Genomic DNA, 8183 nt, shown 5'->3' with positions numbered 1-8183 from the left:
CCGCATATGTCTCTTTAGCACAGTTGTATGACAGAGCTCCAAAGTATAGCCTTTTTTTTTTTTTTACGTGGAGATAATTTATACCTGCATGTTTATATGCAATGTGTATCTGACTGGCGCCAGTGGTTTACAATAAGAGCTTGCCTAATAAATTGACTTTCCTGTGGACAAACATAACCCAACTTGATTAGTTAAGGCAACTTTCATTCAATTAGTTTTCTAATTCTCTGCTAGACAGATGAAAGAGGGGGGGGGTTGTTATTCACTGCTAACCATAGAAATTAAATTCTTGGAGCATTTGCAGATTTGGTTTAAAAGGTTGGTTTCTCAGAGGGTCAGGCTTTCGGTTGAGGGAAAAGAGCAACTCTGCATTAGGGGATAGCAGGAAACACTTAAAATGGAAGCTGCTTAGCTTCACACAGATAAGCCTATATAACATGCAACAAAGCAGGATGCCAAATATTTGGCTTACAGTATTAATCTTTTGTGAGCAAGATGAAACAGCAATGCTCTGTCAAATTGTCATAAGTCAGAAATACACAATTTTCAGATTGGTGCAACTTCAAAGTGCGAAACTGATGCTCTGTGTGTAGGATTCTTATTTCGCAGGAAAATCACTTTTTTCTTCTTTTCAGTCTAGGCAATGGCGTAGTCTAGCCTTCTGTACACTGTCAAATAGAAATGATGATAATTTTGTATTAACTAAAAGCCTATATTTAGGCCTACATTTTTACGTTTGTCTTTTTTACTCTGTCTGACTGTATACATTATTAAGAGAAATAAAGTAAAACACAAATACGAAGAAATACTGCTTATTCGAAGAAGCAAAATTCAAATTTCCTGAAACAACACTCTTTCCAAAAGTTTTTTTCAACTAAAATATAAGTGTGCATAATTTACATATTTAGATTAAACCTGGAAATAACTGTATCTCAATATTAGTTGTTCATCGTTCTAAGCAATATGCGTTTTAATTTCATTTCAAATGAGTGAAGCACATTCAAAGGAACTATCCTGTGAAACAAATATTTACAATTACAAAGCACATAATGCATTATATTACACTGAAGTTTTTTAACAATACAAATTCAATTTGCATGGTCAACTGTTGCTTTTTATACCTCTCATTCAATCAAGATAAATCTTTGAAACCAACTACAATTTGATTGACGAGCACATGGTATTTTTTGTCAAAATCTAGACGATAAAAACCTACATCAGGTTTTCTATAAATCTTTTACTGAGATGGGTGTTGCATTATAAAATGCATAGTTGGATAAAATAAAATAAGTCTGACTGTATGATGGTTGAATTGTTTGATAAAGGTCAAAGACAGAGAAGTATCTTAATGTCAGACAGTGTTTACGATCCCTCTGCAAGAACTCAATCTCAAATGGCTGAGAGAGAAAGACAAAAAATATGTAATGGTCCATTAGTCCAACGGCACCTTAACTTACGGACCCTAATCATAAGTAACAATTTTATAGGACGGCAGGTTGGCGCCAGACCTACCATGTGCAGCAGCACTGATGGAGAGGCGATGCACCCTTGCTTTTCTAATCTACACCGATTTTTTTTTATCTTGACTGAGATTCTGCGATCTTGTTCTCTTCATTCCTGGTAGAAGTCGAGATATTAAGAGCTCCCTGAGCTAACATAAATAACAGACAATTATAGAATACCACACAGATTTGAGTGTGGTAGCTGGCACTGGTTTCCCGAGATGGTAGAGGTGTAATACTGGGCATTAGTACGGCGCCTCTTAGTCTATGAACCTCCAGTGGTGCCCTGCCCCCTGGCAGTCACTGTAGGACCCTGGCTGTCAGGTTATCCCCACCTAATTGAGACTAATTAGGAAATGTGACAGCTACTCTCAACCACCATATCATGTGTTAAATGGCAGCAACTGATCTACCTTGTGGGTGTATATACGTCCTGTATCCACAATAGACTTGCCCCAAGTCTCTCAATCTGAATGACGTTATTGCTTCAAAACAAACAAAGAAAACCTGACACATCATAAGTGCTGGAAGTGGTTAAGAATATGGGGGAAGACTCAAGTATGTCCATATACAAACAATGCAAACAAATCCTTTGTCATTATTAAGTTTTGATGACAAAAAATGTATCAATAAACTGAGATATTTTTAAGGGAGGGTATTTAAGTAATTACTCCAAAACGCATCGACCATAAGGGTTAATTGGTAAGAGCACTGGAGAGGTGATGATTTTCAGAAACAACACCCTACCCTTTGAAGTAATGTAGTTTTTAGAGAAAGAAAATATTTTTCACCAAACAATTTGAATCTGACAAGCCTTTTCCAGGCATCTGAAAACACACAATTGTATAAAACATAAGTGCTTTTTGTTCTTTCAAAGTTTCATTATTGCATCTTCAATGACCAATTGAGCCCACATTTTCACATGTGCATATGTTGGGATATACACAAAGTGTGGATACTGGTCTTTGACAACCAAAAGTATACCCTGCCTTTAACAAAATCTACACTGGTATTGTTTGTACACACTATGAACGCATCACATCAAATCAATTACAAAAAGCATCCTTATTTTCATTATAATTTTTTTTAACCAAACAATTATTTTGAGTAATTAACAATGGTGTTTTTGAAATTTTTTTTTTTAAAAATCCAGTTATACATGGTGTAGGCTTAACAGACATTTCAGGCTATTCGCTCACATTTCTTCCCAGTGGCATAAAATCGGAAATAAGACTTAAGTAGGAAGAACATGATGTCTGCCAAATGGACTCTTTTAAAAAGTAGCACAGTCCCCTTCAAATCATTGAACTGGAACTGAGTATGGAGGGTTTGGCATTGACTAGTTTGTTTCCTCATGATCTGGTAAGCTTCAGTAGGATCTGGAGAAATCACTCTAAACTAAAGAAATAATGAACAGCTTATAAACTATAAAGTGCTTTATCTTCAGGCATTTCAAAGAGATAACAAAGAGATTTCAAAATGATATAGTGTCGTGGAAGAGCGGTTAAGAGCACCGAATTCAAATTCTGGTGTTTCTGATCAGCAGAGTGTGGGTTCGAATCCCCAGCCGTGACACTTGTGTCCTTAAGCAAGACACTTTACCATTGCTTTGTCCTTCGGATGGGACGTAAAGCCGTTGGTCCCATGTGTTGTGTAACGCATGTAAAAGAACCCAGTGCACTTAACGAAAAGAGAAGGGGTTCGCCCCGGTGTTCCTGGTTGTGGCTGCTTCATGCGTCACAGCACCTTGTAAACCCTTATAAGTGCTACATAATTGGGTCTCAGAATCCATCACTGCAATAACCTATCTTTCTGAAAGTTTGTATATACTCAGCGCCTTGAGTACCTTGTTTGGTAGATACGTGCACTATATAAGACTTCGATATATATAGGTGGGGCAATCTGCATCTAACTATTGCAGGGGGTGTCACCTGCACATGTCATCCCGATATGTGGAGATTGTGCAGTAATTCACCAGAACCAGAACCAGAACCATAGGTGACTGGGATCTTTTAGCAAATAAACAAAAACATAAGAGAAACTGACCAGGCAAATTTTAATTAATTTGCCAGAAACTTTTCTCAGTCTGTGTATTCCAATGAAGAAATATTCTCCCTCCTTGGGACTAAACCGATATTCGGCGGTATCTCAAACACACAAGTTTATATATATACATGTATATATGATTGAAACAAATGAGTAGTTAAAAAAAAACAAAGCTCCCTTAAAAGATGAAACTTTAAGAAGAAACTATTAGATAAATCAATAGTGAAAATGATGGTGGCTAATCATGAACACAAGACAACTGGGCCCAATTTCATAAAGCCTGTAAGCACAAAAACTTGCCTAGCATGAAGTTTCTTCCTTAATAAAAACAGGATTACCAACCAAATTTCCACGAGATTTTCAGGATAAGCAAACAACAGCTGAATGCCAGTAACAAGCAATATGCAAAAAATTAAAATTTGGTCGGTAATCTTGTTTTTATCAAAGGAAGAAATTTCATGCTAAGCATATTTTTGTGCTTATAGGCTTTATGAAATTGGGCCCAGATCATATCCCATCTTTCTGTTAAATTCTCAGAGTAATGACACCCATATACTTTACTTATGACCAAATGACCAATCAGAGATTCTCTCAGCACTAGAGCATATAACAGAGGTCAATGAACTCATACTAAAATGATAGACGCCCTAAGCTACAAACAAAACTAAACAATGGGCTAATTTTACTTTCATAATCTTAACACACATCTAGTAGGTGAGACTGTTGTGATTCTATTTTAAACAGTTTCATTTTCCTGATGTTACTTCCTGTGTGTATATAGAGGGGGTTTCACCTCGTGTGTAGTGAGGTCATTACCAACCAGACTGCAGACGGATAGATAAAACAACAGGTAGTTTCAGTAGCGAGACTTCCTGTGTCAAATCACTAGGTGATACCATTGTCTTATCATTAACCTACTTAAAGCCATTGGACCCTTTCGGTAAAGAGTGTTGTCCAAGGCCCACACTTTGTGTACCACAACTTCTATATCAAAATAACAAACCTGTGAAAATTTAGGCTCAATCGGTCATCGGAGTCGGGAGGAAAAAAAACACCCTTGTTTCCGCGCGTTTCGCCGTGTCATGACATGTGTTTAAAACAAATCCGTAATTCTCGTTAACGAGAATTTATATTGTTTTGCTGTTTTCTCAAATAGTAAAGCATTTCATGGAATAATATTTCAAGAGAAGTCTTTCACCATTGCCTTCTGTAAACCCTGTAAGTTACTTGTAAATCTGTGATTTTTTTTTTTTTTTCTGAACCGAAAGGGTCCAATGGCTTTAAAGGATTTGGGTACTTTACACATAACACAATTTGTAACACAAAACACAATGTCAACATTAAACTTACAAGGTTTGAAGATAGTAGAAAGCTTGGTTTAAAATATGACTTGCCGAGGTGCTGTAGTTTTTTTTTAATAATGAGTAAAACAATGTGTTGACAATAACAGGTAAAAACGTTTTACAAGTTTGAAAAAAAAAAAAATTGTCTCACTGCAACAAAAATTATTTTTGTGACCTGTTTTACTCATTTCTCAAAAACTTCAGCACTTCAGCATTTTAAGGGAAGCTTTCTACCATCTTTATCTTCAAACCGTGTAAGTTTAATGTAATTCTGTGAAAATTTGTGTTTTGTGTCCAACAAAAAGTACCCATAACCTTTAACAAGTTCACATTGTGATGAACCAACTTGGATACACTGATATAAGTACAGATGGAGTATGTGCAAATGTGTATAATGTGCCTTGTTGAAATCATAACCAATGTCTATTTACAAATCATGTGTGGTACGTCATGGCCTGTGGTCAACAAGTGCACTGGACTCAAGCTTTGACGCTTCTGATCAATAGAGTTTGGGTTCGAGTCCTGGTTTGACATTGTGTCCTTAATTAATTCCATTATTGCTTCATTCAGGTGGGTGCAAGGCCATATAGGTGATGTGTGTTGGAGTTTTAAATTGAAGTCAGTATGGACAAAGCCCAGCTGGTAGTTTGAACAAAACAGTCTTACGATTTTATTTTTGGAACATATTGGGCAGAATGAAATTTTAAAAGTTGTACTTGATAAATCTCTCTGTCCAATGTGAGAAAATGGTTTATCCTTGAAAAACCAGTCCTGTTTCAATTTGCAATATTCAAACATGCACAAGAAGTGCAAAAAATACCTGGCCAAATATAAACTGTCAATCAGTCCTTTCCCGAGTGTTTTCTTGAAAGTGTGTGATCCTCAAACAATCCAGAAAGTTTGGTTGTGTCATGTCAACACTTCTAGGAATCTATAAAGCTAAAAAGTTGAAAATCAATCCATTTTAGGGATACTAGTGATTTCCACCAATGCTTGGACACAAATACACACAGTATCAATCATTTGTAGACTTTTAACTCAAGTGCTTTGTATAGCTGCGCAAACATAATTGGTCAAAGATGACTGTGATACCTAAAACATTGAAAGCTAGTTATGGAATAGATAGAGTCTGCCATGCACTGGCTCTGGATGATAGTCACTTGGTTTCGTATGTCACCTACGCCATGATCTGATACCAGTCAAAAATAGCAACCAAAGAAAAAGGCGTCTAAAATTGAATACTTTACACCACTATCCTCCAAAATGTCAGAGTGTTCCAACTAGAGTTATAATAGTGGCCACTTGATGCTTTGAACTTGATAAAAAGAATGGTTTTTTTAATAGTAGGACTATTTTATCTCAATAAGCAATAATGCAAGACCTGTGAGTTTTGACCCCCCCCCCCCCCCCCCCCACCCACCCCGGAACAAAAGCTAACAGACAACTACCATTTTTACAAATATTAAAGTAATATTTTACTGAAAAAAAAGTAAAGAATTGCAACACTTTTGTCTGAAATATCTGACTATTAATTAATACAAAAAAATTGAAAGTGGTGTATATTCCTTTCCATTTAAATGTTCACACCTTTACATGTTTTTTCTTGACACAACTTCCTCCAATGTCACTCATGGATGTCATTAATTTGACATTCTACAGAAACAGAAGTGCCACACATAAAATACAAAAAATGTGTGCTCTGTTCCAACAATAACAAAACTGATTTGGGTTTTAAGAAAATAAAACAAAGAGGAAACCATAATGGTCCAATGCCTGATTCAACATGACTTATCTGAATAAAAATTGGTTTATTACACTTGGACAAATGACAGCTAACAGCATTTTAGCCCCTAGAGTTGTTGAAAGTTGTATTTTAGGTTCTAAATTTTGACAAGGAATTTTGGCAAAACTTTCTTTGACAGAATAATTGCAAGCAATTATGTTGTTGTTCACTTTTCTTTGTTTGTATTGAAGTGTTTTTAGGCAGAGTAACTTTCTGACATTCAGAATGCAATTCATTCTGGCATGAGACGGCACAAACACAACCAGATGACTTTTTTGCACAGTTAAAAGGCGACCATTGGTTTTGGAACCAATATTGATTGTTTTTATCCTACATACATGTAGATGTATACATTAGAACATTTCATGTCAAAAGGCGGTCATGTTTTTTGAGATATCGCAAAAAATCCAGGGTGGAAATGTCCATGCAGGAAAAAAATCCCTATAGGGCCACCTATCTGAGTAACTTTCCAGAATCCAATTTTGGGTCATAACAACTGATATCTTTTACATGACCACATAACTTCAAAGTGAAATGTCGGGCTGCTTTAGACTTTTAAGAAACAAAAGTTGTTGTTGCCATTAATTTTAAGAGTGATCACCAACGAACACCTTCCTTTTAAAGACTTGCATCACACCACAGCAAGCAGCAACCCAAGTCAAGGGTTGATGAACTAAGCAAGGAGCATCAAGTAAGCTTACAAAGAGCAATTCCCTAATGTGATAAACTGGTAATTACCCCCTAAATTCCCTTTAAAACATAAGGGCATTTGGAGCCTCTTCCCCTCCCCATTCATGAAGACATTCCTGACCCCCAGCTGTAGCCTATGGGTATAGGTAGATATTATCAGTCTAGTCAGACGCCCAACAATATTAGACAGAAAACATAGCAACAGTTGGCCAACATCCCCTAAATATCCTTGTCTCAAGTTGTGGCAGAAATTGGAGTGGACAGCTACAGCATGAGGCTTATCAAGCAATTACCTGGAACACTCCACTGACTTCCTCTACAAGGGTATACTCAGGTGTGATTAGCAACTGCTAGGTAATATTCACCTAATGCTTTGTCTATAGGGGAGAGTTTACCTAGAGGTGTAATCCACACACAGTCTACTTGAAATGGAAAGGTTGAAACAAAGTCACTGATGACTGTAAAGGGCTCTGGAAACCAACTTTGCCACCCATTAATGCTGATCAAATTAATGTCCTCCATGCCTTTTCTTTCATTAAAAAGACTGTAAATAATAAATCTTTTTGCCATTTTTAGGGCGTTATAACGCCGTAAAACAGGGCGTTGTAACGCCCTAATTTAGGGCGTTATAACGCCCTACTGAAAAAGTGTTTATTTGTTGGCGGAGATCAGCCACCGTATCTTTTAAGGCACTGGGCACCTGTGGTAATTGTCAAAGACCAGTCTTCTCACTTGGTGTATCTCAACATATGCATCTATATAACTAACCTGTGAAAATTTGAACTCAATTTGTCGTAGTTGCGAGAAAACAATGGAAGA

The sequence above is a fragment of the Asterias rubens genome, chromosome 3 (assembly GCF_902459465.1).
Source record: "Asterias rubens chromosome 3, eAstRub1.3, whole genome shotgun sequence".
NCBI lineage: Eukaryota > Metazoa > Echinodermata > Asteroidea > Forcipulatida > Asteriidae > Asterias > Asterias rubens.
This window is presented reverse-complemented; position numbering follows the sequence as displayed.